The following is a 10934-nucleotide window of genomic DNA, read 5'->3' on the forward strand; positions in this document are numbered from 1 at the left end:
GAAGAAAAAAGGTTCCATTTCATCTGCAAATACAGATTTTGACTGTGGTTTCCTTCCAGGCTTATATCATAAAATTCCTTTTATTTGCATTTTATAAAATGGAAGTTAGGGCAATCAGGCACCGATTATGCAAACAGGGTAGATTAGTTTCCCTTTAAACTAATTCAGATCAAAACTGTTGGTCCTGGCAGGCCAAATTACACAAGAGAAAGGAGAAGGAAAGAACTATATGTCTTGTCTGTTAGAAACAGGAATCTCATATTGCGACTTGGCTGTCACAATGATGGTGACAGCCAAGGCTGCAGCAGAGAAGCAGATAATAGGAAAGAGAAAAGATATTCACATTTTTTGGTGAAAAAAGCTTAATTTTCAAACATGCAGAATCGTATGACCATACATTTCGGCAAAACATTTTGCTCACATGTAAATGTTCTTGTCACTCGGGAGTTTTTAATTCTCAGGCCCTTTCTACCATCTGTAACTCAATCTCTATTTTTTAAAGATATTGCAGACATCTGCTTAAATACCCATCTCTTCCGTCAGATGGAATTTTGGATTCAAAAATCTAAAGCTCAAAAATAATACTCAAGTTGGATTTCATTTCCAAGCAACCACAGAATGGCATTTTCAACGCTGCCTTCCCAATCAGCCCACTGTGCTGTGCTGGCTGTGTCGGGCTCTCCAGGACAGCGGCAGCGTCTGAGCAGGTCTGAGCTGGGCAAGGGGGTCCTGCCCAGGAGGAGGAGAGGTGGAAAATCTCCCCCCTAGGCTCATTGAAGCTGCTCATTGCAGCTGCTCTGGAGGGCAGAGCAGCAGGAGCCAGGGGAGCAAATGAGAAGGAAATGTGGGATGTTCCTGGAGGCTATAGTGAGAAATGTGTTTTTATCTTTCTTTCGGTCTGTGTGCCAGCAGGCAGGTCTTTATCCCCCAGCTACCTCTGGAATGGTCACTCATCGTTGTGTCCCCTTTGTCTCTCTCTCAAGAAAACACTGTAGAGAAAGAGAGGCTGGGACCAGACATTTGAGAGTATTTCAGTTTTTCAGAAATGACGCCTTGGCTGCTTGTAGGAATTTGTACCTCAGGCTGGTGCAAAATGCCTCATTCTTTGTGTTTCTTTGGGACCCACTCATTGGTGGTCTTTAACCCGTAATCAGCTCCTTGCTGGCCTGACTGGAAAGGGAAGACATTTCCTGGGCACATCAGAGGTCCCATTCATTTCCAGGAATCCCCAAAGGCTTATGCATTTCCTTGTGGGCTGAGGTGTGTGGATTCTTTACCTGGATGAATTCTCCAAGGACTGAACAGCACGGACAGTGCCAGGTGGGAACGAAGCCACACAGGATTTCAAGCCTATTTACAAAACCTGATGGCTGAGGTGTAGTGGTGAGTACCCCAAACAATTCACCCGAGTTCTTAAAGACACAAGTAGCACCACAGCACAAGCATTTTCTCCTCCAGTTGTGAAAAATATCTTGACTTCAGAGAAGTCAGACCTGGCTCAGAGATTGGAAGCTGGCAGGGCTCAGGACATCGGGGGGTTTTCACAGACAGGGATAATTTTCATTTCTGAAGAAAACTGTTTGTCACCACAAAAGCTATATTTTGCACCATTCTCTGAAAAAAGTGTTCAGCTTTTCACCTTGCAGATTGTCCTATGGAAAGCAACTGAGATGCTTTTAGAAAGTAGGATAATGTCTTTATGCTTCCAAAATGCATTAGAAAAGAAAACCAATAAAACCAAACCAAACAAATAATCCCCCAAAACACAAACAAACAAACCTGACTGGCCTTAATTTATATCACTTTCAAAAAAGTTAAAGAAATTTAAAGACCTTGACTTATACCAGTCTTTTTGTCTAAATCTTGCTAAACTACAATAATTAACCAATGGTAAAAGTGAAGCCAGAGGGCCATAATTCATGCTAGTTTTACTACACTAAAAACTCAGATCTCTAAAAGTAAAAAAATTGCTATTTGACAACAGAATAACAAGATTACAGCTCCCACAAAGAAAGATACCAGAAATACCTTGATGAGAAAATGTATTTTAATGGCCTCAATAGGGTTGCAAGTTTGACTGGGTATCTTCCTGGATAGTTCAAGGAGAGTTTCTGCATTCCTAATTCTACCCAATATTACTTTGTTTGGCAGCAATACCTGGACGACAAAATACATAAATGCTATCAATCAGTTAAATAAACATAATTGTTTTTTTTCTTTTTTTCCAGCTCAGAATTTTTTTTCTCAGAAAGTGTCTACTTCCAACACTCTTAAATTCAATCTTGCAAAATTCTACATAACAGAAATTATAAAGTTCTTGTATCTAATGGTAAACACAGATTCCACTTTTCTTGGTAAATGTCATGGTCTTTGGGGGGATGTATAAAATCCATACTCTGAAAAATCAGAGCAAAACTTTAATCTATTCAAATTTTTTTTAAAAAAAAACCCAAAGATTTTAGAGACATCTTTGTAGCTCAAGCACCCAGAGGAGCACTCTCTAGATCCAGAGTCCTTTCCTGGGTTTAGAAGAAAAAGGATGGCAGGCAGCAGCATCCATGAGTAATATTAAACCAAGTTTTTCATCCACAGCTCAATTTGGGCTTTGGAGCCAGGGGAGAGGTCACTGTGCACTACCACAGGAGATGACACCAAACAATGCAGTTTAACACCTGGGAATTGAGCAAAGTGGAGCAGAATTTATGACTCCCAGAAAAGCTTTTAACTGTGTTTTGTTTTAATTTAGTCTTTAGCCAACACATCAAAACCTTTTCTACATACTTGAGAAAATGAAGTCAACAGTACAAAGTATGGATGACACATATCCTCTATTTTTCATTTACTGTTTCTTTGCAGAAGAGCACATGATCTATGTTGTGAATGTACCAACATTTTCTAAGTTTAATTTGATAGGTGGTGTTGTTTTTTTTTTTTTTTTTTTTTTTTTTCAGGAATGGGCTAATCTTCATCCATACTCACTTTTAATAACATTTATTATCATTCTTCTGCTCCTCTGTTTCTGACTGAATATCCTCTCTATGTCCATCTGGTGAGTACCCTTTTCCTAAAATAGTTCATGACCACTCTTTCCTATATTTGCATGAGATATGTACTATTATTATATTTGCATGGAAGAAGTTAGGTGATCCTCCAAAAATGTTTTTCAGTGATATCATTTGTCCAACTTGTAAATGGATTTACAGTTCTAAATGTGACATCATAAGCAGCATGTGACAGAAGATCTAAGCAAGAAATATTTTGCAGTCTCCTAGAAATCTAGCCAGAATTGGTCTTTTTTAGATCCTGCTTGTTTGACCAAAATAATTAACACTTGGTCATAGAGAATAACCTGCAGCTATTGTTCAGTATTCCAATATTTAAAGCTGGACTGTTGCTGGATTTAAGAACATGGCTTTTGAGATACAATTCCACAGCATAAGCTGTTCTGGGAAAGAGCAGGAGCCAGCCCTGGAAGCATAACAAAGTAGGTTTTGAATGCACAGGACATGCAAAGCCACAAATGCCAGCCAGCACCACATGCTTGAAGCCACTTTCAACAAACCAGAATCTCCTCGAGCATGATGATGCCTGCTGTGACAAGTAACTAAACTCTTGAGGAAAGAGCTGTTAAAATGCATTCTCTCCAACTAAAGGAATTCTCACTACACAGCGGCGATGCTTTGCCATTTTCCTTTGTTTTTACATGCAGGCATCTCAAGGAAATAGTATCCACACAGAAGCCAGCCCTGGACCCCATGATACCCATGGAAAGAAACCATTCTTTTGACTTTACTGGTCATAATTGATTAATCCTCATTCCATTCCTGTGACACAGGAGGGATACACAGAGATCACTTCACACATCAGTGCAGCATGGTGTTTCTGGAAAATACCAGCTGTTCCAAAACAGAGGAGCCCAGCGTGCAGTTTGAAACAGGATGCAACACTATCTCCATCTGGAACAATACAGGAAATGCTGAGTGGCACCACTTATAATAGATTTTGGCCAGCATACAGGGATTAAGAGGCTTAGTTTTCAAAAGGTGTGCTGGGACCTTAAATAACCATAAATAGTCAGGACTTTGTATTGGTGCCTAACTGGAAGAACGGCAGCACATGCAGTGTGGTGGTTCCTCATGCCTTGGGAACACATTGCTTCCTTGCTGGATCATCTGCAGCTTTCAACAGGATCAACAGGGCTCCCATGTCCAACAGAGAGCCACTGCAAAGTCCTGACCCCGTGGAATGCAAAATCACAACAGTACTTGGAACAAGTGGAACAAGGATTTCACTCCCTGGAAATAGTCTGTGAGATCTGGCAGCAACATTTCCCATCAGATAGCAACCATGAGATCTTTGGTATCTTATATAACTACTATCCTTAAATAAATCATATATCTAGTTCATCATCTTTTCCCCTGATTTAATTAGAATCATGCTGAGTTCTTTAGGTTGGTGAAGTCTTATCTTGGAATATGTTGCAGATGCTACTGCTTGGAGATTAATGTTTACTTTTTAATTAAAGTTTTTACTTGGGAGGTTTGTGATATCCCCATACTACCATTTAAGAGCAAGAAAATAACTGTGTATTATTCTTTAAATGGGCAGCCATAGCATAATAAGAAACAATCATATTCAGCATATCACCAAGATCTACTATGTAGTTTTCATTTATACGTGAGATTTTCTTAGCTTGTTTTTAATGAGCCTCCATCAGAAGCTCCATCAGAACCATGAATTTTCAGTGATAATATCTCTATTTTTTTTTTTAAGTTTAGGCTGTCTAGTAGTCAGCAAGATCTGCAGTACTTCCCCACCAGCATCAGAAAGTTCAGCTGAGCATTGCCACGCTAAGCAGTTGATTGCCCCCACAGCAGAGCTCTGCGGGTGGAATGGGGACAGGGAAGAAACAGCAGCAGCTCAAGAAAGCAGGAAAGGGAGACCTGAAACCGGGAGGGTGAGCAGGGCCACAGGAACAACAGCACTGTGGAAAGGTTCCAGGAGAGGAAACTGCTGCAGGAGTCTGGGGCAAAGATGGAGAAGGAATTACAGCGGAACTAAGGGAGGCAAGGATGCTGTGCCTCAACATTTGAGGCAGAGGGGTGCCCCGGGAGGGCAGGAGGGGGTGCAGAGGGGTGGCAGCCAATACATAATCTCCTGAAAGGTTAGGAACTCTTGTTTGCTGGAAAGAATTGATCTCAAGTCCTCATTTACTAACAGGAGGGAGAGTTATTACTGCTCTGAGCAGTGTTGGCCCAGACCCCCAGAAAAGCTCCCAGCACCACACAGCACAGATATAAACTGAAAAGAAAGTCCCTTGTCAAAGTTTCCAGGTTCTGTGCAGGGCAAGGCACAATGCAGGGATGCACAGAGGAGTGCCGCCAACAGGGAGCAGACTGCTCAGCCCAGCTTTGCAAAATCCTTCAGGCTTCTCTGCAGCTCAGCTAATTCACATATACCTCGTTTCATTGTAGCACAGCTCAATGTTAATTGGTATGACTGGAAAATTCGGATTTGCAACTTTTAAAAACAGTTACTTGACACTAAAAATACGCTCTCAATTTGAGTTTGTACAAAGCTGGCCTATAGTTCAGCCCTTGCTTTCTCTAATGTCCCTAAAACTTCTGAGGAGCTGCAAAGAACACTCAGGAACTCTCCTTACATGTGAAGACAAGAGAAAGAAGCAAGGCCGACTCCTGTGCTAACAGCTTTTTGGTAAAGCCATCTGGGAAGAACCATGATTAACATCTGATGGAGGGAGCATTTCTTAGACCACTTGAGAGGGAACAAGACCCTGAAATTCTGTTCTATTTTGGAGCCTTTAGCAGAACATGAACCCGTGCTCACGCACTGCACACAGACAGGACGACAGGCAGGGGCTTCATGGCACCTCCGGCAGCAGGTTCTAGACCTGGGCCTCAGAGTGAGCACGGGAGCCTCGGGGCTATGCTCCAGTGCCCAGAGAATGTCACCCTTCTGAGCAGGGAGACTCTGGGAGGAAAACAGGAGATATAGAGGTTGAATATTTGACTTTGTATCCCAGGCAACTGATTGGAGTGCAACAGGCAAACTGCATCAAGTGTCCAGCCCAGGAGAAATGCTAGACCTTTGCTGAAAGGCATAACCACTTCCCCCTGCTAGATCCTGGGCTTTGCAAGGATCCGAGTTTCTGATTTAAACACAGCAGCAATTGCTACCAGATGTGCATGTCGGGGCCCTGAATGCACTGACAGCCCTTAATTGGCGTGACCAGCCCTGGGCCCCCTGCCCCAGGCATGGGGGCCCTCGGTCCCTGCCCCGCTCTGCTGTGCCGCAGATCCAGCCCTGCTGTGCCTGTTCATCTGGGCAGTGACCCACGTGCTGACCTGAATTTCTGCCTTGCCTTGGACTTGTCTCATCCCTGTGAACTTGTCTGCCCTGCTGAGCTCTGCTGGCTGCCAACCCTGGCTGGCCTCGCTCGGGGGCTGTGGGACGGGCCCCTACCCTGCTGGCCATGCTGCCCTCCTGTCCCTCCCTGAAAGAGGAAACGCTCTAAATTCCCTTTCCAAACTCAGATGGGTGCTACTGATTTGTATTTGACTTGTAAGTTGGTGTTTCCGTACCGCAGAGGATTTGAATGTTTTAGACTGGATATGGACAAGAGAAATGAGACAAAACTGAAATTAAACATCCAACTGTAAAAGAAAATTGAGTATGAATAAAACCTAGTGCTAGAAGCTTCTGCAAGTACCTTCTTTATATTTTGCAACTGTCTTAACAATAGGTAATCCATGGTAGCACTGATTCACACATCCCCACTTGCAGAATTACTTGACATCTAAAAAGCATCTGAGTTGGAGTTGAGACAGCCTGACGATCATGATGAGTTTGATATCTAAGCATTTGGCTACTCTGCTTTCAAGCAGTTCCACAGAAGTACACTTCAAGTGCCTGAATATTTCTCCCACTTTTTTTCTCTCTCTCTCCTTTTTTAAAATTTTTTTTTAATTATTATTTTTTTCCCCTCCCAATTTGTACAGTACCTACATCTAGGAAATGACATAACCTGTGTACCAGATGTGCTGTGTAAAACTTCTGCTTGCCCCCCAGCCCCAGCATGTGTGCCCCACGGGGTCTAACCCACCCCCACCCCAAATGAGGAACATATGGAGCACCATGAATGGCAGAAACAAGACTTTGCTTTGAACTACATTCCTCCTATCAAAGGGTCCTCTGTCTTGCCTTCTTCTTCTCCATTCCTCTGGGTAATCATGAGGAAAGAACTGAACATTCAGAAAAGCCTCCTGGGGACAAATTCATTGCTAGTGTAACTCTGATGAAGTTAATGGTGTTGCACCTTGGATTAAAATGGCACCATAATATTAAAAACCAGAGACAGCATACTACCCTGTAATTACTGTCTAAGAGAGAGAGAAAAAAATAATAAAAATGATTCATTCTTATAGACCCCAAAGGGCACAGCTGGCTCGGTCAGTTTAAAAGGTGAAAATAAAATAAGACAGCTAGAATGTAGTGATTTTAAATTTGTATATATGCATATAAATATGGATAAATGACAGTCAGATTTTAAGAACAATATGCTAGAAGTATAATTTAATGTGACTGAGTCTTAAAAGGCAGATAGCAGAAGTAGCTCTTAGGAAAATTAAAGGCCTTCTTTCATACTGGCATAGATGAATAAATTCCTTCTAATCAAGCATTACACTGTTATAAACTTAATGCAAAGGAAATGGGCACCATAGCACCAAAATTGTTATTCTGTAACACAGTCAAGCAGCAGGAGCTGCATTTTCCCCTTTTTAAAAAAGACAATGTTATTTTTTAGCCAGTTAACATTTAAAGGTCATTGTTATGGGAAGGAAACATATCTTGTATTTAGTTTAGTGAAGTTGTTAGAAACATACAGTCCTTTATGGGCTTCACTTTACAACACCATATGTAGGTGTGTGAAAATCACTCTGAAGCTCAGTGATACTGTACAGTATAGCAGCAAATGCAAAGCAGAGATCTGACAGAAGAGCTGCATGGGCTTCGGAGGCATTTGTCAGCAGCAGCTGTTGTATCTCTGTCTTTCTTGTTATTTAAGTGAGGTTCATCTAGGCAATAATCCCTTCCAACCAAAGGAATAAAATCCCATGATGAGAGCTCATCTTCTGAGCACAGGAGGTCCTGGGGAAAGAGCACAACCCCCAATATTTCTGCAGATTGGCTAAACAGTATCTCTGCTTTCCTATCTCCCAGTGCAATGAGTGATCGAGCAAACACTTGGCGCTCATTATTGCTCAGATGTCCCCTGGTGGTCTTACAGCCTCTCGTGCCCACAGAAACACAGCTTTCCTTTATGTGTAATCAATAACAAGGCTGCTACGCATGCCCTTTGTACCTGCTGGAGCCAGAACACAAAGTCTTGCTCTCCCTAGCTGCGCCAGACATCACCATTTCCTAGAATAAATTACCTGGGGAAATCAGGTTTCCTTGTACAAACAAACCAGGCTTTCAGTTACACAGTAACTGAGACATCCAAAAAAAAAAAAAAAAAAAAAAAAGCAGGGGGAGAGGGAAATAGGGAAATTGCCTGACAGGAAACCGCTGAGGAGTTTCAGCAAGCTAAGAAAAAAAAATCAGAGTTTTGAAGACAAAATATTTTCTGATATGTTACTAAAATATGTTATTAAAAATCCCCAGCAGGATCCATAACCATCTATGGGGGGGTTGCTGCTTATTCGTTTCTAGACAAATATTCCCTCAATCAGACAGGCCCCAATTACAAGTGATGTTAGTTTCTTAGTTGATTTCTCAAAGTATATATTAACACTAGAGGAGAGGAATTCCTCCTGTTTAAACATATAGAAATGCCTAAGGGAAAAAAATAATAAAAAAAATTAGTTCTCATTTTCCCTTGCTACTGAGATAGACACATGCTGACTTTTCATTAAAAATGTCACAGCTGTCATGCTCTACTGAGACAGAACAATGAACACAGTCTTAAAGACAATAGAAAATTGCAAAATACATAACATTTTAAGCAAATAAAATTTGGACAATGTTTTCCTTTTGCTCCTGGGTACAGGCTGGTTATCCTGTAGAGCAGATTTACCCCTTTACCCAAGAAATGTTTGTAATAAGAAGGGCTAGAAATTAATTTTCCAGTGAAAGTTGAGTATAATGAAAACACATGAGTCCAGAAGCTGGGGATTTAGGCAAAATATCAAAGTCCTGTGACAGAACAGCAAGAGTTATCAAGGCTAAATAGCTATAAAACCCCCTGTCATTTTCCATTGTTTCAAGGCAAACAAGACTTTGCTAGTTTCAGCACATACTCCTTTGTTCAGTCAGGAAGATGCATTCTACAAAAGCTTAATTAATTTCCAATAGGCTACAAGGAAAAAGTCTTAGTCTAAAATTGAGTAGATAAGACTTAATCTAACAACACATTATTTAACATAATGAAATCTACAGGAAAAAAAGCAAACCCTTTGAGGCTTTATCACACTGCAGTAGACTTCAGAGATGCTGATTATGAGATTGTGTTCACACAAAAACAACACATTAATTACTCAGAGAGACTTGAAGTGAGCAGAAAGATTGCAAGAGTGGATTATCAATTTCTCTGTCTTGACAACACTTGGAGCTTGACCTTTTAAGCACTCAGGCACCTAGTCTGTAGGTATGTGCTATGTGAGGCATTTAGTGGGTGTTGAAAGTTCTACTCAGTGACAATGCTCATTTCTGAGTGCCTTTATTCCTTTAAAAATCATCTGTCACTTCAGTTTTTTTATATGCAGTTTGAATTTCAGAATAACATCTATCAGAAATCTTAGGATATTGCCTGGATCATGATCTCCTTCTTGATATAACCCAAAGCAGGCATAAAGACATGATGAAAAAGGACCAAACAAAAGTATAATGTATAAATATGTATTATATATAATAGTGTGCCACTCTGGCTTAGACATTCCCTGGTAGTGTTTTTCTATGCAAAATATGCTGATGAGAGCACCTTTCCAAAACTGTAATTTGTGAAATATACACCTTATAGGATTACAAGGGGCCCATGCTTTCAACAGAACTTATATTTATGCCTAAATTATGAACATGCTTAACTGTATGGATGACTTGGGTCTATAATTAAAGGTTTAATATTAAGTTTGATCTTTTAATGAAAAATGTCACCCATGAAACAGCAGACTAGAGGCTCAAAAATAAAGAAGTGTGTACCTTTTATTAAGAATCATCTCCTTAACTTTATGCATTAAATTCTCTGTAGACACACCTGAAACTGCAATATCCAGTGATCAAAATGAAACATGTCTGGAGAAGAAATAAAATCCTACTTAGTTCTGCCCATTTCAAAGAGGCAGTCAGTAGGAGAGGGATTATAAGGAGAAAACTTAGGCAAAAAGATATTATCTTGCAGCCTCAATGACAATTTGTTTGGCTTAGAACTAGCTATCCAGGCTAAGGCATTTTTATTATGCTGTTTGGATTGAGGTCATAGTTTCCTATTCTGCAAGTGACAATACACACCTGCTGTAGATCACAGAGGAGAGCAGATTGTAATTATTGCTGTTTATATCAAACAAAGGGCACTTATTCCTGCGAATATTTTTGGAGTTTTGGATGCTGCTATTGCTGTTGCTGGGGTATTTTGTTTCAAGCAATCGACCTGATTATCAGTCTCTAGGCTTTGCTAGTGCCTGTGAGCAATAGAATCTCTAGCAGAGCTTGTAAAAACCATTGCTTTCTGAAAGGGTCCTTCAAAAAAACCCCATTTCTTATACACAGCACAAGAGACCGCTTAAAAACCATTGGCTTAAGTGTTGTGGAAATTACTCAGCACTGCAAAGACATCGGCGCTGTGGGAACAAGGCAAACTGGGGACCAGGGACACCGACACCATTTCTGCTGCGGGAAGGTCTTGATGCCACCAGTCC

The sequence above is a fragment of the Hirundo rustica genome, chromosome 13, assembly GCF_015227805.2.
Source record: "Hirundo rustica isolate bHirRus1 chromosome 13, bHirRus1.pri.v3, whole genome shotgun sequence".
Taxonomy (NCBI): Eukaryota; Metazoa; Chordata; class Aves; order Passeriformes; family Hirundinidae; genus Hirundo; species Hirundo rustica.